Here is a 26,935-nt window from a genome sequence, read left to right as displayed (position 1 = left end):
GAGTTTGTCATACATATACCAAAAGTGATCCTGAATGACCATTCCCTGGCTAACCGTTACAAAAATTTCCATACCTCTCGACAAACAACATACAAAATGATTATAATGCTATGATCAAAGTATATTTAAGCCATTTTCGCATGGCTATCCAAATTTACACAAAACCGAAGGGTTCATGACCAACAACAAAAGGGTGGTCCTATACATGCCATTTCAAAGTTCAACCAAAAGTATACCAAAAGGAGCTTTGATAGTGTGGGCGAATTCGACTTCAAAATCCCGAGTCCGATAGCTAAAGAACCAAAATCTATAAAACAGAGAATCAAAGAAACGGAGTAAGCATTAAATGCTTAGTAAGTTTTGAGCAAAGAATTTAAGCACATCGGAAGTATAGCATTCATATAACTAAACGGATAATTCCATATATACATTTTCTCAAATCATTCCTACTTCACATTCCAACCCCTATATTCATACATAAGGGATCATCTTAGCCAAATACCGGAAGCTCATTACTCGACTGAGCGAGTATTATTCGAAGGGAATCAACTATTCCAATGCACATACGAAACATACCTCATTGTTGGGATTTTACAAGCGTATTAACTGAAATTTTTACAGCAAGATCGCTCGTTCCCGAATCACGTACCTTCGAAATTTAACCGGATATAGCTACTCGTTCAAATGCCTTCGGGACATAGCCCGGTTATAGTAACTCGCACAAATGCCTTCGGGACATAGCCCGGTTATAGTAACTCGCACAAATGCCTTCGGGACTTAACCCGGATTTAGTGACTCGCACCAATGCCTTCGGGCTTAGCCCGGAATTAGTAACTCACACAAATGCCTTCGGATCTTAGTCCGGATATAGTCACTTAGCACAAAGCCTTCGGGACTTAGCCCGGACATCATTCGAATAACCATGTACATTTATCAATAGAGCATGACACATCCGTAATTCATTTTCATTACCAAAGCTCAAACACAAGACACTTATCACACTTGCAATTTCGGCTCAATAGCCACATACAAAGAGCATGATTTTGATTTGCTTAAAACATGATCCAATCGAATCGTAATCTAAGTTCCATTACTCGAAAACTTACCTCGGATGTGGTCGAACGATTTCGGCGGCTATTCGATAACTTTTTCCTTCCCCTTATCCAACTGTGGTCCTCTAAGCTCTTGAGCTAATTCAAACAAATTTAACTTATTAAAGTCTCATTATGCTAGCTTATGGCCAAATATGACAAGGAGTTTAATAGGTCATATGGCCACCCTTTAGCTCAAATACACAATGGTCATGCGCATTTTTAATCACATTAAGCAATTTAACACAATTCATTTGAACATCAAAAGAGAACCTCAAGGTACTTAGTCCATATATACATTAGTCATTAGAGTCACATATGTATGAAATCACGAATCGAATCCAACATACTAGCTAATATTCCCCTTAGCCGAATTTTCTAAGTCAAGATAAGGCCATCAATATGCTTACCTATGGCCGAACATACACATCAACTTATGTACTCATTCATGTGGCCGAACATACATGTCTATGTTGAGGCCGATTGCAACACTCAATACATTCTACAAGTATGGTCACTTGTATTGACTAAACACCATTTTGTTTCAAGTTCAAAACTTGGCCCATACACATATATACACTAGTAAAGCATCCTCTCCCTTTCCATCAATTCAACACATGCATTACTCATTAATATACAAAAATTATATTCGGCCTTAGCACACAACTTGCTAGCCGATTCTTCTCCATCAAGCAACTAATGCACATATGTGCTCATTTGTTAGACTCTACTTCATCTAACAACAACCATATTTTCCCTTCTACTTCCTACCATGGCCGAATGCATCACAACACCATACCATTTCAATTTTTGGTCATGGTTAAACAAAGAACTTAATGTCTCACTCAAAAATGCTAAAAAGAAGATTCAAGAATCATCAATCCACCATTACATGCACCATTACAAAGCTTCACTTTTAGCATGCAAATGATATCAACACAAATCCACCTTAGCCGAATATCATCTCCATGACATAGTAAAGATTTGAACCATGGGCTAGTTAGAACTCAAGCTAACAACTAAAAACATGCATGAATCTCATGGACAACATTAAACATACCTTAGCCTAGTTACATGCATGGCCGAACCACTTCAACTTTTCTTCTTCCTCCCTCCCTAAAATTTTCGGCCAAGGATGAACCAAAGGATGAACACTTTTTTTTTTTGTTTTCTTTCCTTCAACTCACAGCAATAGGGGGAAACAATCACACACATCCCTTTTTCTTTTTTTTTTTGTTTCTCATCCTACTAACACTAATATTTTATTACCCATGCTCTTTATTTTATTATTCCTTACATAATGCATTACCCCAATATGTTTATGACATGTTTTTAGCCATAATATTTTGTCCACCCATGCTCATGCCCGGCGACTACTAATTGGGGGGGGGGGGAAATTGACATGCAAGTCCTCCCTTTTGATTTCATGCACTATTAGATCCTTATAGATTAGCCTATCACATTTCAAAAGTGTCTCACAAGTCCTATGTACTACATTCACATGAAATTAACTAAATCGAAGCTTAAAATTTTCGCACATTCATAATCACATATTTTAGACAATAAATATCACATTCAAATAATTTGGTGACTGGGTTTAGCGGTCCCGGAACCGCTTTCCGACTAGGGTCACTTTAGGGCTGTCACAACTCTCTCCCACTTAAGAAATTTTCGTCCCCGAAAATCTTACCGGTAAATAGGTTTGGGTATCGCTCTTTCATAGAGTTCTCGGGTTCCCAAGTAGCTTCTTCGATCCCGTGTTTGAGCCATAACACTTTCACTAACGGAATCCTTTTGTTTCGCAACTCTTTCACTTCACGAGCTAGGATACGAATCGGCTCTTCTTCATAACTCATATCGGCTTGAATTTCGACCTCGGAGGGGTTTATTACGTGCGAAGGATCGGATCTATAATGTCGAAGCATCGAAACATGAAAAACGTTGTGGATCCTTTCGAGTTCATAGGGTAAAAGCAACCTATATGCAACTGGGCCAACTCGTTCGGAGATCTCATACGGCCCAATGAATCTCGGACTCAATTTGCCCTTACGGCCAAATCTGAGTATCTTATTCCAAGGCGATACCTTAAGAAACACTTGGTCTCCCACCTGATACTCAATATCTCTTCGTTTTAAATCCGCGTACGACTTCTGACGATCTGATGCTGCCTTCAGACTTTCACAAATTACTTTTACTTTCTATTCAGCATCTTTAATCAAATCCACTCCGAAAATTTTGCTTTCACCGAGCTCGGTCCAAAACAATGGCGTATGGCATTTACGCCCGTACAAAGCCTCGTAAGGTGCCATCTTAATACTTGATTGAAAACTATTATTGTAATCGAATTCAATCAAAGGTAAATACCACTCCCACGAACCACTAAACTCGAGGATGCAACATCTCAACATATCCTCAAGTATCTGAATTATCCGCTCGGATTGACCATCGGTTTGTGGATGAAAAGCGGTGCTAAAATGCAGCTTGGTACCCAAAGCTTCTTGAAATTTCTTCCAAAATCGCGAGGTGAATCTCGGATCTCTATCCGACACAATAGAAATCGGTACAGACTGTAATCTCACAATCGAGAAACATACAATTCAGCTAGTTTATCCAATGAAAATCCGACGTCGGGGATAAAGTGAGCCGACTTAGTCAATCTATCAACAACGACCCAAATTGCATCTTTCTTACTTGCGGCATTGGCAACCCGGATACAAAATCCATCGTGACTCGTTCCCATTTCCATTCGGTATCATGATTGGTCAAGCAAACCAAGAGGGCACTTGATGTTCCGCCTTCACTTGCTGACATACTAAGCACTTCGAGACAAAATCGGAAATGTCTCATTTCATACCATGCCACCAAAACTGACGTCTTAGGTCGTTGTACATTTTCGTACTCCCCGGGTGAATTGACATTCGGCTACAATGAGCTTCGTTCAGAATCATCGAAATAAGTTCTGAATTCCTTGGAACACACAAACGACTTCTGAACCTCAAACAATCGTTGTCATCAATTCGAAACTCTGATTCCATGTTCGAAACACATTCAGCCCGTTTTGCAACCAATTCATCGTCGACTTTCTGAGCTTCACGAATTTGATGAATCAATAATGGCTTGGCCTTTAATTCAGCTACTAACACGTTGTCGGGTAAAACAGACAAGTGTACATTCATCGCTCGTAAAGCAAACAGTGATTTTCGGCTTAAGGCGTCCGCAACCACATTAGTATCAAAGAGAGTAAAAGTACCGGTAATAACATCTGGCGAGGAAGCATCCTCGCGTGCGCGTATAGCATAAGCCCTAGCAGGAGCATGAGCCTCAGATCTGGTCGTAGCATCCTTAGATCCTCTCTGACCACCACTAGCATTGCCCGTATTTCTAGATGGTCTACCTCGAGTAGTGGTAGCACCCGGTTTCCCACTCTGATTTGCATTCTGTTCAGACAACCTCGGGCAATCTTTAATGAAGTGGTCAACTGACCCGCACTTGTAACAGGAGTGGTCATGGAATCTACAACTCCCCGAATGCCATTTACCACAATACTGACAGTCCGTTCTATCTCGACGATCATTTCCAACACTGGCGATCGAAGTGACTCGTGTGCTCACAGGGGGTCGATCGCGATCTCGTCTAGAAAAGCCCGAAGTGTCTCTAGACCGGCCTAAGCCATCTCTAAATTTCTTCGATGACTGTGGGAAGGGCTTCCCCGAAGACCTCTTGCGAAACTCCTTTGCTCCCACCTCAGCCTTTCTTTTCTCCATACTGAGCTCCTCGGCTTTGCAAGCTCGCTCGACAAGTGCGACAAATTCTCGGATTTCCAAAATGCCAACATACAGCTTTATATCATCATTCAGCCCATCCTCAAAACGTTTACACATTACGGCTTCTGAGGAAATGCATTCTCGTGCATACCGGCTAAGCCTCACAAATTTTCGTTCATAGTCGGTAACCGACATGGAACCTTGTTTAAGTTCAAGAAATTCCTTCCGTTTTTGATCCATAAATCTCTGACTGATATACTTTTTTCGAAACTCGGTTTGGAAAAACTCCCAAGTTACTTGCTCTCTAGGCACAACAGAAGTCAACGTATTCCACCAATAGTAGGCAGAATCACGTAGCAAGGAGATGGCACACTTTAGGCACTCATCGGGTGTGTAAGATAGCTCATCGAGTACCCGAATAGTGTTGTCCAACCAAAATTCAGCTTGCTCGTCATCATCACTATCCGTAGCCTTAAATTCAGTAGCCCCATGTTTTCGAATTCTGTCAACTGGGGGCTTATTTGACCTTATTTGGTCAGATACCGGAGGTATGGTAGGTGCGGGGGTTGTGTTTGTCGGGAATGGAGGTTGTGGAACAGTCGTATTAGTTCGAATGTATTGGTTGAACGAATCATTCATCACGCTATAGAAAGCTTGTCTAGCTTCATCATTCGGGTTACTAGCATTAGGTTGAGAGTTCACCGGCGCTGTCCCTTGTGCGGGAGCAGGCGCTACACTCTCAAGATCATCAGCTACCGCTCGGTCGAGATCGGGATCCATTACTATAAATAAACACATTTGCAAATGTCAGAAATCACCACACTATCAAATAATCACAAAATGGCATGTATAGCTAGACCCACACGTATTACGGTAGTCCTAGAATCAACTAAACCGTAGCTCTGATACCAATAAAATTGTAACACCCGTGCAGAGGCATTGCGGAGTCGGACACGAGGGGTTTGCAGACTTAAATCACTTGCTTTCACAGTCCATTTTAAAATTTTCCAGGCAGTTGGCTAACTGTGTCACTGTCACCTTAAAACTCATATCTTGAGTTACAAAACTCGAAAATCAGTTTCGTAATTTTTCTCTCAAACTAGACTCATATGTCCATCTACAGATTTTTTTTTAGAATTTTTGGTCGGGCCAATTAGTACAGTTTATTAGTTAAAGTCTCCCCTGTTACAGGGTTCGACTACTCTGACCTTCCTGCAATGCGACTTCGATAACTCCTTGTACAGGGCTTCAATGCTTATGTGGTTTGTTTCTAATGAAACTAGACTCAAAAAGGAATCTATACATATATGGTATGACTTCTAATTGTCTCTGGTTAATTTATAGAGAATTTCCAAAGTCAGATCAGGGGATCCAGAAACCGTTCTGGCCCTGTCTCACAAAAACTTTAACATCTCATAATATACTGCTCATATGAATGTTTTGTTACTCTCCTATGAAAATAGATTCATCAAGGTTCGATTACATAATTTATTCACTATTTAATTCCATTCCTACTATTTTTAGTGATTTTTCACATCCACATCACTGCTGCTACCAGCATCTATTTTTAAGGTAAACTTTACCTATTTCATGATCCTCCATGGATCAACTAGAGTTTGTCATACATATACCAAAAGTGATCCTGAATGACCATTCCCATGGATAACCGTTACCAACATTTCCATACCTCTCGACAAAAAACATACAAAACGATTATAATGCTATGATCAAAGTATATTTAAGCCATTTTCGCATGGCTATCCAAATTTACACAAAACCGAAGGGTTCATGACCAACAACAAAAGGGTGGTCCTATACATGCCATTTCAAAGTTCAACCAAAAGTATACCAAAAGGAGCTTTGATAGTGTGGGTGACTTCGTCTTCAAAATCCCGAGTCCGATAGCTGAAGAACCAAAATCTATAAAACAGAGAATCAAAGAAACGGAGTAAGCATTAAATGCTTAGTAAGTTTTGAGCAAAGAATTTAAGCACATCGGAAGTATAGCATTCATATAACTAAACAGATAATTCCATATATACATTTTCTCAAATCATTCCTACTTCACATTCCAACCCCTATATTCATACATAAGGGATCATCTTAGCCAAATACCGGAAGCTCATTACTCGACTGAGTGAGTATTATTTGAAGGGAATCAACTATTCCAATGCACATACGAAACATACCTCATTGTTGGGATTTTACAAGCGTATTAACTGAAATTTTTACAGCAAGATCACTCATTCCCGAATCACGTACCTTTGGAATTTAACCGGATATAGCTACTCGTTCAAATGCCTTCGGGACATAGCCCGGTTATAGTAACTCGCACAAATGCCTACGGGACATAGCCCGGTTATAGTAACTCGCACAAATGCCTTCGGGACTGAACCCGGATTTAGTGACTCGCACCAATGCCTTCAGGCTTAGCCCGGAATTAGTAACTCCAACAAATGCCTTCGGATCTTAGTCTGAATATAGTCACTTAGCACAAAGCCTTCGGGACTTAGCCCGGACATCATTCGAATAACCATGTACATTTATCAATAGATCATGACACATCCGTAATTCATTTTCATTACCAAAGCTCAAACACAAGACACTTATCACACTTGCAATTTCGGCTCAATAGCCACATACAAAGAGCATGATTTTGATTTGCTTAAAACATGATCCAATCGAATCGTAATCTAAGTTCCATTACTCAAAACTTACCTCGGATGTGGTCGAACGATTTCAATGGCTATTCGATAACTTTTTCCTTCCCTTATCCAACTGTGGTCCTCTAAGCTCTTGAGCTAATTCAAACAAATTTAACTTATTAAAGTCTCATTATGCTAGCTTATGGCCGAATATGACAAGGAGTTTAATAGGTCATATGGCCACCCTTTAGCTCAAATACACAATGGTCATGCATTTTTAATCACATTAAGCAATTTAACACAATTCATTTGAACATCAAAAGAGAACCTCAAGGTACTTAGTCCATATATACATTAGTCATTAGAGTCACATATGTACGAAATCACTAATCGAATCCAACATATTAGCTAATATTCCCTTAGCGAATTTTCTAAGTCAAGATAAGGCCATCAATATGCTTACCTATGGCGAACGTACACATCAACTTATGTACTCATTCATGTGGCCGAACATACATGTCTATGTTGAGGCCGATTGCAACACTCAATACATTCTACAAGTATGGTCACTTGTATTGACTAAACACCATTTTGTTTCAAGTTCAAAACTTGGCCCATACACATATATACACTAGTAAAGCATCCTCTCCTTTCCATCAATTCAACACATGCATTACTCATTAATATACAAAATTATATTCGGCCTTAGCACACAACTTGCTAGCCGATTCTTCTCCATCAAGCAACTAATGCACATATGTGCTCATTTGTTAGACTCTACTTCATCTAACAACAACCATATTTTCCCTTCTACTTCCTACCATGGCCGAATGCATCACAACACCATACCATTTCAATTTTTGGTCATGGTTAAACAAAGAACTTAATGTCTCACTCAAAAATGCTAAAAAGAAGATTCAAGAATCATCAATCCACCATCACATGCACCATTACAAAGCTTCACTTTTAGCATGCAAATGATATCAACACAAATCCACCTTAGCCGAATATCATCTCCATGACATAGTAAAGATTTGAACCATGGGCTAGTTAGAACTCAAGCTAACAACTAAAAACATGCATGAATCTCATGGACAACATCAAACATACCTTAGCCTAGTTACATGCATGGCCGAACCTCTTCAACCTTTCTTCTTCCTTCCTCCTTAAAATTTTCGGCCAAGGATGAACCAAAGGATGAACACTTTTTTTTTGTTTTCTTTCCTTCAACTCACGGCAATAGGGGGAAACAATCACACACATCCCTTCTTTTTTTTTTTTTGTTTCTCATCCTACTAACACTAATATTTTATTGCCCATGCTTTTTATTTTATTATTTCTTACATAATGCATTACCCCGACATGTTTATGACATGTTTTTAGCCATAATATTTTGTCCACCCATGCTCATGCCCGGCCACTACTAATTGGGGGGGAAAATTGACATGCAAGTCCTCCCTTTTGATTTCATGCACTATTAGATCCTTATAGATTAGCCTATCACATTTCAAAAGTGTCACACAAGTCCTATGTACTACATTCACATGAAATTAACTAAATCGAAGCTTAAAATTTTCGCACATTCATAATCACATATTTTAGACAATAAATATCACATTCAAATAATTTGGTGACTCGGTTTAGCGGTCCCAAAACCGCTTTCCGACTAGGGTCACTTTAGGGCTGTCACAGGTATCCACTGTTGTTGCCCTTAACACCAAGTCTTAGTAGTGCTCCCCCACTGGCATATATAAATGTTTGAACAGGTATTTAGGAAACTTGATGTTTTACATAACCTTTAAATTTCTCATGTTTGACTTATGGGGTACTGGGTTTTAGTCAGAGAGATTATCTGTCTGTATTTTATATATGTGCCTAATAGTAATTTGGTCGAGTAAATTATCAAAAAAGAATCTCATGTTTCTAAATTTGTGCACAAACAACTGGAATGTTTTATTTTTGCAAAAATTTCAATTAATGTTTGTACAATTGCAAAGGCATTTTCACGGGGAGTGGTAGCTGAATTGAGCCAATACGGATATCAAAAAGAATAATATGAAGTATTGTGTGGTGGTTGCTCATTTTATTCATTAATCATATGGTTAAGTTTTTAATCTCTACTAATAAGAATGAAGCATATTTTATGACCAACTATTTTATGAAGTAAAATTATATTTTATACTAAATATGGTACATATACTTTAATTCCTTGGTACTGATATAGATAAAAGTTTTTATATTTGCTTATACTGAAATATATTTGGTGCTACTCTTATAATCTTACATCTGTTCTAGGTACTATCGAGCACCTGAATTAATATTTGGAGCAACTAAATACACCACAGCCATTGACATCTGTTCTAGGTACAGGTTTCGTTGCTAAATTTTTTTCCTTATTTCTATGTATTTTCACTTTAAATTACTTAACAAATATTACTTTGTTGACTCCAGCCTCTGTTTGCTGGTGAGAGTGGAGTAGACCAGGTTGTTGAAATTATTAGGGTACGTTTTATTTCAAAATTCTAATCAATAATAGTTTTATCATGATGATTTTGGAAAAATTAATATTTTGGGGTTGCGATTTTGTAAAGATTTAATTGCTGGTTCTATTTGGAGCAGAACTATTTTGTTTCCAAATTAATTTTAAATTTTTGGCTTTTGAAAGTATTTTTAAATTAGTTACACTATAATAAGTTTTTAATTTTATGTGTTTTCTTTATTATTTGAAGTATGAATAAGTATGAATAAGTTTTTATATTTGGTTCAACTTAATTATTATTTGTTCAACTTAAGTATGAATAAGTATGAATTAATTTTATTACCATGTACCTTGCTTGTCCATTAAAATTACAACAATAGCTTGCTTGTCCATTAAAATTACAACAATAGCTGACCTTCTCTCCAACCTTATTTTAAATATTTTAAAGATTCAAAGTATATAGGCTGGAAACCTGACGGGTTGCCCTATATCGAGCTGTAAGATATAATGGATCCTCCCTAGGTGTAACAACGCCACGTATGATGAATCTTAAAAAATTCAAAAAGAGTTGAAAAAAGTTCTATCGAGCTCATTTGCTATTGAATATTTATTACCATGTAGCTTGCTTGTCCATTAAAATTACAACAATAGCTGACCTTCTCTCCAACCTTATTTTAAATATTTTAAAGATTTAAAGTATATAGGCTGGAAACCTGACGGGTTGCCTTATATTGAGCTGTAAGATATAATGGATCCTCCCTAGGTGTAACAACGCCATGTATGATGAATCTTAAAAAATTCAAAAAGAGTTGAAAAAAGTTCTATCGAGCTCATTTACTATTGAATATTTATTACCATGTAGCTTGCTTGTCCATTAAAATTACAACAATAGCTGACCTTCTCTCCAACCTTATTTTAAATATTTTAAAGATTCAAAGTATATAGGCTGGAAACTTGACGGGTTGCCTTATATCGAAATGTAAGATATAATGGATCCTCCTAGGTGTAACAACGCCACGTATGATGAATCTTAAAAATTCAAAAGACTTGGAAAAAGTTCTATCGATCTCATTTACTATTGAATATTTATATAACATTAATTTATTTCCAATTTACTTATAAAAATTAAACTACGATTCTTTTTGATATTATTATATTCAAATTACTATTTTTTATATTAATAATGTTTGATTTTAATATTTAATATTTTTAAATGTCTTTAAAAGTTATAACTAATTTTTATCAAAGTAGTATTAATATTGATCATTACTTAAATAAATTACATAACTTACATAACTCATATAACTTACATAATTTACATAACAACTTACATAACTCACATAACTTACATAATTTACATAACAACTTACATAACTCACATAACTTACATAATTTACATAACTCACATAACGTACATAACAACTTACATAACTTAACTAATACATGTAGTTTAATCTAATAATTTCCTTAAAAGCATATAATTTAAAGTTCAAATTTCATAACTTACATAATCTACATAACTTACATAAAACATAAAAATATATCATATCAAGACTTACATAATAAACAACTTATCTGTGTAACTTATTGTCAACTTTAGACTTCAACAACTACGAAATGGAAAGGACTTGGATGAATTTCTCAAGGGCAAGCGACGAGTATCAAAATGGAGTGCAATCTTTTTTAGATTTTGCATTTCACAATTCAAGCCAAGAGAATATGATTCTTTGCCCGTGTAAGAAGTGTGGCAATATCTATTGGCATTATCGTGAAGTTGTCTACGAACATCTAATTGTTGATGGCTTCATTTGGGGGTATAAAAAATGGATTTTCCATGGAGAGTGTACACCTAGTGGAGCCTCTTCGACGATTAATCCGGGTTATCCGTATAGTGGTTACCATCAGTATGTTAGAGAAGATGACATGGAAGGTATGATGCGGGATGCATTGAATATACGGAGTAAAGGTTTCCAATCATTTCCACCAAACTATGTTGCATCTGATGATTATAATATCGGTGGGAATACTTTTATGGAAACGAGAAGAAGTGTACCAAATGAACAACCGAATGAAGAAGCAGCGAAGTTCTACACGTTACTTGGTGAAATGAATGAAGAACTTTATGAGGGATCAAAATTTTCGAAAATGTCATTCTGTATTCGCCTTTTCCACTTAAAATGTTTGAGAGGGTGGACAGGAAACTTTTTGACAATGCTGTTAGAGCTTTTGAGAGAATTGTTCCCGTTTGCAAAAATCCTTCAATCATGTAAAGACATGAAGAAAGTGATAAAAGATTTGGGCCTTGGGTACAACAAAATTCATAGTTGCCCAAATGATTGCATGTTGTATTGGGGTGATCGGAGAAATCAACAGTCTTATCATGTTTGTGGTAAATCTCGTTGGATGAATAGAGATGCAGAAGATGTTAATGAGGATGAATATGGGCCACAGTCAATAAGGAAGCCGAACAAGATTTTGCGATATTTCCCGCTAATCCCAAGGCTTCAAAGGCTATTCATGTCGTCAAAGACAGCCGAGTTTATGACGTGGCATCATGATCAATGAACGGATGATGGATTATTAAGACATCCTGTAGATTCTTTAGCATGGAAATCATTTGACAATAAATTTCCAAGCTTTGCAAGTGATCCTCAGAGTGTAAGGCTCGGGTTAGCATCTGACGAATTTAATCCTTTTAAAATCATGAGCACCTCGTACAGTACTTGGCCTGTGGTCTTTGTTCCTTATAATTTGCCTCCATGGCTCTGCATGAAGCAATCTTCTTTGATATTATCTATGATTATCCCTGGAGAGAAAGGCCCCAGAAATGATATTGACATATATCTGCAGCCACTTATTGAAGAGTTAAAACAATTATGGGCGGGTGTTGAGACGTATGATGTATTGAGAAAGGAGAACTTTTACCTACGTGCTGCTTTGCTATGGACAATTAATGATTTCCCAGCATATGTGAATATTTCTGGTTGGAGTACCAAAGGACGTTATGCTTGTCCTTGTTGTGCTGCTCAAATGTGTTCACAATGGTTATATAATGGGAAGAAGTTCTGCTATATAGGGCATCGTCTGTGGTTAGATGAAAATCATAGCTATAGATTTCAGAGGGCTTTATTTGACGGTACTGAAGAGTTGAAAAAAGCTCCTGAGCAGACCATTGGATCTGAAATCTTATTCATGTTAAAAGATATGGATTTTAGTTACGGGAAGCTGAATCAACCATCTAACAAGCAAACAAATAGACGATCGAGGGATGAATCTGATGATGAATCTGACGAGGAGGATGACCCTAATGAGGTGGACTTGTAGAAGAAAAGAAGTATTTTTTGTAGTTGCCTTATTGGGAGCATCACATATTACGCCACAATCTTGATGTGATGCATATTGAGAAGAATGTCTGCGAGAACATCATCCAGACAATTTTGAACGTCGAAGGTAAATCAAAAGATAATCTTCAGAGTTGACTTGATTTAGTTCACATGGGAATTAGGCGTGATCTTCATCCCCAAGTACGTCCTAATGGAAAATATTAGTTGTCGCCTACAATTTTTGCAATGTCAAAGGAAGAGAAAGAAATGTTCTGCACGGTGTTGAAGGATATAAAGGTTTCGGATGCGTATGCATCAAATATATCTCAATGTGTAAGTCTTAAAGATCGAAGACTATATTCATTAAAATCACATGACTATCACATCTTGATGCAAGATCTACTTCTAGTTGCTTTACGGTGTTGTATGTCAAAGAAAGTAACGTCCTATATAATTGAACTGTCCAATATAATGAAAGCAATTTGTGGAAAAGTTCTGAATGTTGAAGAACTTGAAAAAGTACAAGATCGAGCCGCTTTGACATTATGCAATTTGGAGAAGATCTTTCCACCTTCCTTCTTCACAATTATGGTGCACCTTGTCATTCATCTCCCTCGTGAAGCAATAATTGGTGGGCCAGTTTTCTATAGTTGGATGTATCTAATTGAAAGGTGCTAATTAATTTCAAAGGCATTCACCTTTATACCTATAGTTACCAGTTTTGATAATATTGTATATGGTGTTTAGGTTCCTAAGCAAATTGAAGTCTTATTGCCATAACAAGCGTTATCCGGAAGGATCAATTGCTGAAGGCTACTTGGCAGAGGAGTGTATGACATTATGTTCTAGATATTTAGAAGATGTTGAAACAAGATTGAATAGACCAAGTAGAAATGTCGGACTCAACGATCCTAGCTTGGCCGAAACTTATTTATTTCAAAGTTATGGAGAACCAATCGGCAAAGTTGAAATTGTAGAATTAGATGACCGATCTTGGATACAAGCACATAGATATGTTCTTTTCCACCACGATGCACTTGAACAATCACGCAAGTAAGTTCTAGAATATGATAAATATTCATCTTTCTTTGATTTGTTTATTTTTTAACGAATTAAACATGTTTTTAACATAGTGAGTACAAACAAGTCTTAAGATCTCGTTCACGCTCACGAAGATTACAACATCGCGAGATTAATAGGTTATTCGCAGAATCTTTTCATGAATGGTTAAGCCAAACGGTATGCAACTCAATATTTAGTGACAAATAATAATGTTTTCTCATAACATTTACAGTTACTCAATTTACTTTTGATTCAATAGGTTTGGAGTGGGAATGTCATTAATGACGAAGTTAAATGGCTTTCCTAAGGTCCGAATCGAGTAGTAAAAAGATATAGTGGCTTAATCATGAATGGATTCAGATTTCATACCAAATATCGCGAGAGATTGAGGAGAACTCAAAATTGTGGAGTAGTTGTTAATTCTTTAATTACAAGTTACGCTAGTGCTAGGGACAGTAATCCTGTCGAGGGAAATGTGGAGTATTACGGACTGCTAAATGACATTATTGAGTTGGATTACTATGGAAAATGGAAAGTTGTCTTATTTCGATGTGATTCGGCTGATGCTAATACTGCTCAAGGAATTAAAAATGATCAGTTTGGTTTTACAATGGTGAATTTCTCTCGATTAATTCACACTGGAGAACATTTGATAGACGAGCCATATATATTTTCTTCTCAAGTTAAACAAGTTTTTTACTCGAAAGATCCAATTGATGAGGGTTGGTACGTTGTACTCCGAAACACCCCTAGAGACTTGTTTGACATGGGGAATGGAAGTAGGGATGACATCGTTGAAAGATCAGAAACTTTTCCTTTTCCAGAACAAAACTTAAATGAAAATATCCCTAGTACTAGTTCACAATTTCAATGGGTTCGTCAGGATGTGGACGAAGATATTTACGATTTATGATGTAAGATTTTATGATTTTTTTTATATGTAATGTTATAATTTTAACATTGGTCATGTTATATAATTTAATTATTTTATATTTACTATTGTTGTTATTTCTTACTAAGATTTTAACTATTTTATGTGTTGCAAGAAAAATGCCTAGAAGAAGATTAAGAGATCTTAGTATTGTACAGAATACTACAAATTTGGAAGAAGTAAGTACTGAATAGTAGATAGTTGTTGGATCTTCAAGCGTGCCGGAGACACTTGACGAGTCTGTGGAATTTCAAAGTAATGCTAAGTTTATTTTACAAATTGTATTAAATTTTATTACTGATTTATTTTTAAATTTCAATATAGTAATAATATATTATTTTTCAGCTGAAAATGGTGGGACACGCAGAGGTCGAGGACGTTCGCTCCTAACAGATTTATATAACTTAAATTCTGTCGAGCGTGTCAAAGTAACTAGAAACAGCCATGGTCAGCCTGTTGGACAAGAAGCTCGACTTTTAGCAGGCTATTTGGGCATTATAGCACGAAATGCCAATATGTTGCCCATCAACTACGAATCATGGCATAACATGCCGGATAGCAATAAAAATCAAGCTCTCTCTAATATTAAGGTAACAAAACGTTAATGTAATTTATAATACTTTGGTTTAAGTTTCATTTATATTTAATTCCTAAACTTGTGTTTTTTAGGAGAGGTTTGCTTTAGAGGTCTCTGATGCCTATATCAAGAAGGCATTGGGTAAAAAATGGAGAGACCATAAAAGTAGTTTGAAAAAAAAAAATTTAAAAAACCCATAAGCCTCGAAGAAAAATTGCAAAATGTCCCACCGGGAATGCTGAGGTACCAATGGGAAGATGCGATTCGATTTTGGAATTCGAAGAAAGGAGAGGTATTATGTACTTCCAAACTCTTATAAATTTTTTGGTTTTTAGTATTTAATATATACGTAATAATAATTTCATTATGTAGGACCGTGAGCGAGTTGGAACAAGCAATAGGCAAAAACAAAAATTTACGCACACGGCAAGGTCGAGAAGTTTTGCTTGTGTAGCTCAGGCCGCGGTACTATGGATTTATTAATTCTATCAAGTATTAATGACTTTTTACTATTAAATAATATTTTTACTACTATATTGTAGGAAGCCTCGTCTGGTCAAAAAGTTGGACGCCTTCAGCTTTTTGACATTACGCACAGGAAAAAAGATGGAACTCCGATGACATCTGAGGCTGCAGAAATTATGGTATATTTACTTAATAAAATTTGATTTCATTATAAATATTTATAATATTTAATTCTAATGCTTTAATTAAATCGTTTTATATAATTTTATGTTGTATTCCTTTTATTGTATATTTCGTTTCTAACTCTTTGGTGATTTATTAGGAGAAACTAAAAGATAAGAAGGCGAGTATGAAGCGATCGCTTTGATCGATAGTTCTGTTAATTTTGAGGATATTGATAATGTAATTATTAATGAAGTTTTGGGTCTGAAAGGTATGGTCGGGTTAGATTTCAAGGATCCGTGTTAACCCAACCCAATATTTTGGATCCACCTCGCACCAATACATGCCTTCCGGAGTCAAAGTCAAGTGAAGTTCGAGGCTAAAAGATCGATAGTTCAGATACAAGCTAGCACAGATGAGCAAATTTCTCAACTTAGAGCGGAGGCAGCAGCGTGGGAGGCTGAGGCAGCAGCGAGGGTGGCGGAGCAGAACAAAAAATACAATGAACTCCAGCTACAGCTTCAGTCTATGATGACTATATTCCAGCAATTTCAAAATCCGCCATCTTAGACATTTTTTTTCTTGTAACTTTTAACATTATTGTAAGAATATTTTGAATATTCATTTACAATTTATATAATATATTTTTCGTATAATTTTGTATTATTTAAATTTGTGGGTTTTGGTTGGATTTCATGGTATATTTGCTGTTTTTGGTTCAATTTCTTGCAGGAGGGTTGGATATAGGTGCAAAAATACATATTGCAAAACTGGGCAAATTAGCAGCATTTTTTAAAAAAGCGCCGCTAAAAGTCCTAGCCTCTAGCGGCGTTTGTTTGAAAAAGCGCTGCTAAAAGTCCTAGTCTCTAGCGGCGTTTGTTTGAAAAAGCGCCGCTAAAAGTCCTGGTCTTTAGCGGCGTTTTTCTAAAAAAAGCGCCGCGAAAAGTCCTTGTCTTTAGCAGCGTTCTTTTAAAAAGCGCCGCTAAAGGTCATGATCTTTAGCGGCGTTTTTTTCAAACAAACGCCGCTAATTTTAGAGGCGTTACATATAGCGACATTTTTTGCGGCGCTTCGCAAAAAAAAAGCGCCGCTAAAAGTCTATTTTCCTGTAGTGAATAAAATCCCAGCACACTTGATCATAGTCCTTTTCAAGGTCTATTTTAATAGCCAACCAATTTCTATTCTTCTACTTAATTCTCATTAAGTGAATCACTTCTTGTGTAATAATAATGTTGTCCGTAGTATTCTGTCCCGCAATAAACCCAGTCTATTCTTGTCCAATAATTATTTGAAAAACCACTTTAAATCGATTGGCGATAATCTTTATAACCAACTTATCGAGAACTGAACACAAGCTAATAAGCCAAAATTGTGAAAAGTTCTTAGGATTTTGAACCTTAAGAATAAGTACAATTAGAAAATTATTCAATTCTGGTTCAATTACCTCCCCTGCAAAGGCCTTTCTAACTAAATCACATACCAATATTCCAACTCGATCCCATCGACTCTAAAAAAAAAGGGCATGGAATCAATCACTACCAAGGGCTTTTAAAGGGCCTATATCAAACATAGCATTCTATATTTCTTCATCAGAGATCGGCTTACTCAAAAACTGTAATTTATCATCTTTAAGTTATGAAAGCAGATTTGGAGGGAGACCCCTAATTGGCCTTGGATCCTCACCATACAGTTTTTGAGAAAACTTAGTCGCCTCATGGCACAATTCATCTTCATCAAAAGTCCATTCCCCTGCCTCATTTTTTAAAGCTGTGATCCGGTTCTGCTTCCTCCTTTGGAATGTGTGCCAGTAAGAGAATTTAGTATTTCGGTCCCTCAAGAAGAGCCAATTGCATCAAGCCTTTTGCCTCTAAATAATTTCTTCATAATAAAGGATATTTTCCAACTTCTCCCTAACCTCTAGTTTCATCTGGAATAAGAAATCTGAATAAGCATAATCAAAACCCTTCTGAATATGTGTAAGCTTCTGAACCAATAATTTTTTATGAGTCCCAATGTCCATAAACCTTCTTATTCCAATATTTAAGATGACTTGTAAAATTAGAAAGTGATGAGGACATAGCACCATTAAAATTCCACTTTTCGTTTAAAAAATTACCAAAATCTGAATGCTCAACCCACCCTACCAAAAAACAAAAAGCACATCCTTTTGTTGTGTGGATAAAAGGCCTAAGAGGCAACAAAAGAGGCTTGTGATCATATTTGAGCCTTGGAAGATGGGTCATGGAACAATTCAGAAAAGAAGAAATCTATTTATCATTTTTGATTGCTCTGTCAAGACGCTCAAAAACTTCTCTTCTATGCCAAGTATAGAAAGATTCTCTAAACCCTAAATCATGTAAGTTAGTTAAGTCCATAAAGTCCCCAAAATAAGAGCATCTTTTCCCCTTAGCATTCCCTCCTCTCTTTTCATTAGTAGAAAGAATAATGTTAGAATCCCCTATAGATAACCAAGGACACCCATTATCCAAAACTATCAACTTTAAAGCATTCCATCAGTACCTCCATTTACGGCTATCAAGACTACCATAAACAAAGGTAACAAAAATAGGTCTCGTAAGAGAGCTCACTAAAACCCAAACTAAAATGAACTGGGAATGGCTCTGAATAATCTAAAAATGAATCAATTCCTCCCACCCAACCCAGATACCACCAGAAAAATCAACTGCCTCCACTCGATGAGAGGACTGGAAACTAAGATTAGCAATAATATCTTTAGCTTTACCACTACTAATTCTAGTCTCTAAAAGGACAACAATGTCAGGCTTGTATTCTTGATTGTATTCATGAAAAATTTGTGGAAACTTGACGGTAGCACAACCTTGGCAATTCTATGAAAATATAGATAAATTCATAAAATTAAAAGGAAAAAAAAGGGACTAACCATAATGCCAGATTAACAGCTTCCTCTTTGACACTCCTTATCACAGTCTAGCTTCTCCTTCTCAACCTCATTCTTGAATTGGGAGCTAATGAGTTTGGCAATAAAATTCATGGTTTCTGATAAAGGGACATTTACATTACCAAAAATTTTAAACCGACCACCATAATCCTACATAATCTTATTTATAACTCTACCATTTTGGATAACACCACCTTTCACCCTATACCACGTCCTTTAAGGGTCGAAAGTCTTTTATCAAGCCCTACCGATGCACCATTTCTTAGAGGCTTAGTACATTTGGTCCCCTCATTCTCCTTAAAAATCACAACTGAATGTTCCCTAAGATTAAGAATATCATTAACGAGATTCACCATTAGTTCCATTGCTCCTTCAAAGTATGATTAAAATGGGACTTTATGTCGGAAGGGTCCCACTCTCCTTATCAACCAACAACGCATTAGAATTATCAAACCCGCTAATATTTTTATTAGCGACTTGCACCTCCATTTGGTTGCCTTTTGTTTGGAACATATTGTAATGAATTGCAACGTGTTTACGCAAGTGTACGTAGTCTTTCAAGTAATAAGTAAGTAAAAATGAGTTATCATCTCCATAAGGACTGTAAGCTTAAATAGTTAATTGTAAAATTATAGTTAACAAATTGATGTAAAAAAAACTCAATAAATTTGGATAGTAATGATTAGATTAATTAAATGCAAGAGTGATCCCTAATGTAATTTCTAATCTAAATGCAATTTACCTAAATGTATGAATAAAGGCTTTAGTAACAAAAAAATCAACATTACATAGGATAAGATAATTATATTAATCAAATCAACTTACTTTCATCTTGCTAACATGTTCGGAATTATTTCCATGGCAACTCAATCTCTTATGGTTTTGGAAACCAAATTAAGTCCTCTAAGATCTTTTACTTAGTTAAATATGCATGTTACTGATCATATTAGACCAAGGGTTTCTTAGCATTTATGCAAGGTCATAGGGACATTTACGTTTGCAACAATTTAATTACATAAATCTAAAAACCATGCAAGATAATAGAGCTAACTAAATATATTATGAACCTTAACTTAGTCGGTTTTAATTACCTAAATTAAGCATTGCACTTTTCAATTATGCTTCTACTAGCCATCATCTGGTTAGGATCACTCAACTAATTTGAGTGCACCTAATCACGTATGAATGAAATGCATCATGATATTAATTGAAAACGTAATTGAATGAGGCACAAAACATGTTACCATGAATTAAATAAATCTCATTAACTTGATATAATTATCCTAGCAAATAGGATTTAAAACTTCATAGTTGATGTCAAAAGCATAAAACTCAAAGCAAACATGTTAAAATAGATAATCAAGAGAAAAGAGTAGACCCAGTTCAGCAGCCTTTCAGACCTATTCTGACTAATGTACTCAACTCTGCTCAGTTCAGTAGTCTTTCGGATCTATTCTGACTGAAGCGCTCCTCTGTTCTGATTGAAGATTCTTTTGCTAAGGGTTTAGAAGGTAGCCGACTAAAGAGTGCTTTTAACAAAGATTTTAAGGCTAAATAAGGGAGAGGGGGTGGATTTCTATGCAAGGGAAAAAGGGAAAAATAATTGAGAGAAAACTAGAGTGAGTGAGAGAGGAATGTTGAGAAATAAGTGATGATGGAAAAGTGAGGAATGGCAAGGTATTTATAGGTAAAGGTAAGTGTTTGAGTTTACTAAAAATAGGTTTAAGTTCCCTTCCTTCCCTTTCTCATGTGGCTATCCATTCTTCAAGGAAAAGGGATGATGAAGTCTTCTCAATTTGAATTCGAATTTCAAGCTAAAAATAGCTATAAAGTGGACGGTTTCAACAGAGAAGTTGTTGGGCCGAATTCTAATTTTTTTCCAACTACAAGGATCTTCAATTAAATATCCCAAAACACGTTTTGGGTATCCAACATCAAGTGCCAAAATTGGGTTTTTAATTCCCCTTGTTTGACATTTTTTTCAGTTCAATAACTTAGCAGACATGTCCATCTTTTATCACATTCTTTACTAGGTCAAGTAGTCAACCCCATGCCCAAAATTGCATTGTCATGCCGTCCACATGTATAATTTGTGCATGGCCATATTTTATTTATTTAAATCATGTCTCCAATGGACCTTCTACATAGTGAAAAGTACATAATACAAAATATATATGAAAATTATGTAATTGAGCATAATTTCACATACTTTCAAAATTCATGTCTAAAATTACTATTAAGTAAAATTCACTTATTTCAATAATAATTACTCGAGATAAACATAATAATTAAGTAAAAAGGTGGTAAAAACATATAGAAAAACCCTATATAATTTTGAGTTTACACATATCCATTGATTTAGCACTTGGAAGATGCTCGACGCATTCGACTTTGTCCAAATTAGATGCCTCAAATTCTAAAGCCTGTTTCTCCATCAAAATCTCATGCGATATGTTGTTCTCCCCCAAACCAGGCCCAATACTTTCCACAATTTTACCTCAGGCCCAACCACATTATCCTGGCCCATTTCACTTAAATTATGTGGGCCTTTCCCTGAAGGCCCATAATTCTGCTTATTACCCCTCAAATGATTAACTTGATCTCTTTTCTTCAAAAATGCCCTATCTTGAAACCTATTTCAAACCGTCGTTACATCAATCTAAAATTCCTAGTCCCCTAATGACATTAAAGCCCTAAACTTTGAACCTACCCCATCTAAAGCTAACTTTTTCGGGTTTTGATTCTGATTCACCCTGGTATTATGCCTTGATTTCCTCTCGACTAGCATCCATGGGATGAAAGTTTCCGTTGGTTCAACCTCATTCGTTTTCTCTACTATGTGTTAAAGTATGCCTAAAGACCAATCATGAGATGATTGTAATAGCATACTTATTTTACCTCATTTATTAATATAAGGCATAGCCATTATTATTTCAATTTATTTTCTATGTATATAAAGAAACTGTTTTATAACAATGTCCTGAGAATAATATGATTTTTCTTAAAAAGTCTTTAGTCGAGTATTATTGTGGACTTGGACAACAATAATGCATTAAGACTAATGTGTACTTGATTGAAGACAAAATGTTGTCATTGACATGAAATGTCAAAATCAACATGTAACATCCCAAATTAGGGCCTAGTCGGAAAAATGGTCTCGAGACCACAAATCCAAGATAGAAATAATTGTTTTATGATTTTTATGAGGTCCATGATAGGTATGCATGCTTGCGTGAAAATTTCATGGAGAAATTCTATACATAAAATGTCCAATTGAACCTTAAGGACCAAATTGAATAAGATGCAAAACTTGTGTTCAAGAAGCTTTAAGCATGAGATTGCTTTAGATTATAAATTAGAAGGTCCTAATTAGAAATTTGACTAATTTTTAAAATTTTGGACAAAAATGGACATGCACAGGAAAAAATTGAAAGAAAGGCCATAAAGGCATTTTGTTCAATTAGTAATTAAAAGAATAAAAAGGGAAACTTAAAGCAAAAATTGGCTCATCTTTTTCATGTGGCTGGCAAAAATTCCTAAGCTCTCCATAGATAGGTTTTTGACATTTTCAAGCTCAATAGTAAGTGTCCCCTAGCTCGTTTTTAATGTTTTTTATATTTTTGAAGATCTCGTAGCTTGATTTACCTATTTTCGCCCTTATTTTGAAGTAGGGTTTATGTTTAAAAATTTACCTGTAACACCCTGAATTTGGGCCTAGAAGTTTTGGGCCTTAAGCATGGGACCGGTTGAAGGCAGCTTATAATATTCTCACAGCGTGAAAATTTCGTAGTTGAAGGCTTGTTTTAGTGGTTAAGTGTCTTTGAGAAGTGTTGGAGAAGTCCCGGTTCAAACACGGACTCTAGCAAAATTTTGGTTTAAGGTGAATCAAACCACAGGTGTAGTAGGTAGGCCTTAAGAATATTGTTGGAGAAATATGACACAAAAAGCCTTGTGGCTTAGTGGCAAGTAGCGTGTGGAGCATCTGAGGGGAGGCATGGGTTGAATCCCATGGCAAGCAAAGAGCATTTATTTTGCTAACAGGCGGCAAGAGTTGGTGTTGAATTTAAACTCGATGATGGAGGGATCCCACATCGGAAGCTAACATAAGAGTGGATGCTGTTGGATTTAAATAGAGAGAACCATGAGGAGAGTAAAGGTACCTTTCTTGGCTGATCCCTTTCGCTTTATGGCGTGCTCGTTTGGGGTGGGCGTCGACTAAGAGTGCTCGGAGCGCAGATTAACTCCAGTCTCTTATCAGGTGTGTATTTCTCACTACTCTAGCTGTAGGATGGCTATTTCAGTCGCGATAATGAAAGGGGCATATGGGCCCAATGGGCCTACGGCCCAATTGGATAAGTTGTTTGATTGTGTAGTAAATATTAGACTAGGCTAGGTGAATCTCATATTTGTGGCTAGATTTGGGCTAAAAGGGCCACACGAGCGTGTGGGCCCATTTGGGCCAAGAATAGGCTTTAGGCCCATTCGTATTGTTATCCCTATTTAGAATACTTTAGTTCACCAAATTACTGAAATGCCCTCGATTTGTAGAATTACCATTTTACCCTCGATTTATAAAATTACCGTTTCACCCTCGATTTGAAAAATTATCGTTTTACCCTCGATTTATAGAATTACCATTTTACCCTCAATTTACAGAATTACCATTTTACTCTCGATTTACAAAATTACCATTTTACCCTCAGTTACAAAATTACCGTTTTACCCTCGATTGTGAAATTACTGAAATACCCCTGTAGGATAGAATTACCAAAATACCCCTAGTTTGTAAAATTACCAAAATACCCCTTGTTTGTAAAATTACTGAAATACCACTGGTTTGTGAAATTACCGAAATACCCTCAATTTGTAAAATTACCAAAATACCCCTGCTTTACAAAATTATAGAAATACCATTGACTTTCTAAAAATTATAGAAACACCATTGGTTTACAAAATTACTAACATACCCTTGATTTGTAGATTTACCAAAACACCCTTGTAGGATGAAATGACTAAAATACCACTAGTAGGTAAAAAGACCGTAAAGCCCCAATAGGGTAAAGTGACCGTAATACCCTTGTATGGTAAAATGATGAATATGCCCTTATGTTCCGTATGACTGATGTGCTTAGGATTTACATTTATTGATATTGGATTAGTTAAGTTTGAGTGACAAGTGGTGGTTATCGTAGGTGATTGATTATGGAAACGTTTCAACTTCAACCCATAACAGGTGTGTACTAACCCTCGTAGTAACTTAGATTAATATCTGCTGAGAAGTTGAAATACTAAAATACCGGCATTTCGAGAACTTGTAATGTTGCGTGTGGATATAGATGCGATAAATACGATAAGATCAGTGTTTGGATCGATGGAAAGGGTAAGAACTCAATTTTGTGCACGATGGTAAGTTGGGCCTCAATGGGCAGGAATTGGGCCAAATGGACTTTTGGGCCCATTTGGGTAAAATTGATAGAAAATGGAATTTGGAAAAGTTGCATGTTAACACGGTTAGTATTGTTGTAAAATTTGGGTTAAGCAGGCTTAGTGGGCTAAATCAGCATTCGTAGGGCCCAAAAGCCCGAATTTGATAAGTGGTTTAAAGATCATTGTTTAAACACTCAGAAATATTGAAAATTGTAATGAACATGGAAAACCCGATTTTGGTAAAATTACGAAAATACCCTTATAATATGAAAATGACTGTTTTGCCCTTGTGGGCAAGTGGTGACTTAATTTGTGTGGTTGTGAATTTGATTGTGAATATATGTTGGTGATATGAATGACTTGACTGTGACTGTTTGATTCAAATATGGGCATGATATTTTGATTCTGTATGTTGTATGCCATGACATTTATATTTGTTGCATGGGTTATGGGTTATATTGATGGAGAAAGTACTGAAAGTGGCTTGCCCACGTACTGGAGGCTTTGCCTCAACTTACTGATAACTGAGTAGCAATGCTGCAACTGTGGAGTGTAGGGCTGGGTGGGTTGAGCTATTCCCCACATGGAGTGTAGGGCTGGTACGGGTAGAGTGTAGTGGTTGGTTATAGGCTGGATTGGTTTGGGATTGCATTCACATTCTGATTTTTTATTCTGTTACCTAATCTGATTTCGATTTTGATTACATTCGACATCGATTCGATTCGATTCGTCACCTAATTCTGATTCTAGCTCTGATAATGTTTCTTATTCTGTAATGGGTTAAAGCCCATCTGGTACTGTCTGTTATAATGGGCTAAGGCCCAATTGGTATTGAAACTGTAAGTAGGGCTGGGGCCAGACTTTTAATTCTTTTATATGACTGACTGTTCCTTTTATATAGTAGGGGATTTCACACTGAGTTTTCGTAAACTCACCCCGTTTATTAACCTTTCAGGTCATTTCCAGCCTTAGACGGATCGGGGCTGCGAGGGGCTCGGAGGAAGCCACACACACTGTTTATGTTACAATTTTGATTATTACTTTTAAATGTTTTATGTGGGTTGTAGTAAAGCCGTTGCAATTTTCTGGATTTCAAATTTGGAATTTTATTTATTATTCTTATAATTGCTAGTATTAGAACACAGTTTTCCAAAGCAACTACTGTTGTTCAAAACATCATGTAACCGCAATTGTTTTTAAATTAAGCTTCCGCAACTGCCAGGATTTTTACAAAGTTGTTAAGAATGTTATTCAGCTGAGGTTTTCTAATAAGGTTTAAAAAGGGTATAAGTTTTTAATTATTAAGAAGGGTGTTTAATGGAAATATGGTTTTCGAAAAACACTTCAATGTGACACGCCAGATTCGAGCCAAACTTCCAGGCCGGGTTTGGGGTGTTACATTACCCATGTGTGACATGCATGTTCTTTTGTGTTTAATGTAGGAATATGATAACATGATGTGTGTCTAACATCTTTTACTAAGTGATTTTGTATGAAAACACCTAAAAAGGACTAAATTGAAAAAGGCATGAAATTGAGTGATAAAAATCTATTTTTGATGAGTAATGTGGGCTACTATGAGTATAAGAAATATTCGGCTAACCTTGGGATAATTTGTAATTTTGTAAAAGTTTCGGGGCAAAACTATAATTTTTTCAAATTGTGATTTATAGGCTGATTTGGGCAATGTGATAATTAAACAAGTGGAATTTGCTATTATAGATCAAGAAAAATAGAGTCCAGACCTAAATCGAGGGAAAAGTAAGGTTTTGGACTAAAACGTAAAGTTAGTAATATTTTGGGACTGAGGTAAGTTGTGTGTAAGTAATTCAACAATTTCATTATTGTGTAGTTAATGCTTGATGTTATATGAAATGTGTGTGTATGCCCTTATGGAATTTGACTTGAGATGATTCAATAACAATATAATGATAACTATGCACCTCGAAAATCTCGAGTGACCCTAAGGAATACTTATATGGAGAAATACAAAGAAACTATAACTAGTACGAGTATATACGTAAACCTCATGAGTATGGAATTTGATTCATGATGGAAAATTTAGCATGAGTAAGAAAGAGTAAGATAA

The sequence above is a fragment of the Gossypium arboreum genome, chromosome 2 (assembly GCF_025698485.1).
Source record: "Gossypium arboreum isolate Shixiya-1 chromosome 2, ASM2569848v2, whole genome shotgun sequence".
Taxonomy (NCBI): domain Eukaryota; kingdom Viridiplantae; phylum Streptophyta; class Magnoliopsida; order Malvales; family Malvaceae; genus Gossypium; species Gossypium arboreum.
Note: the sequence above shows the minus strand (reverse complement) of the source record.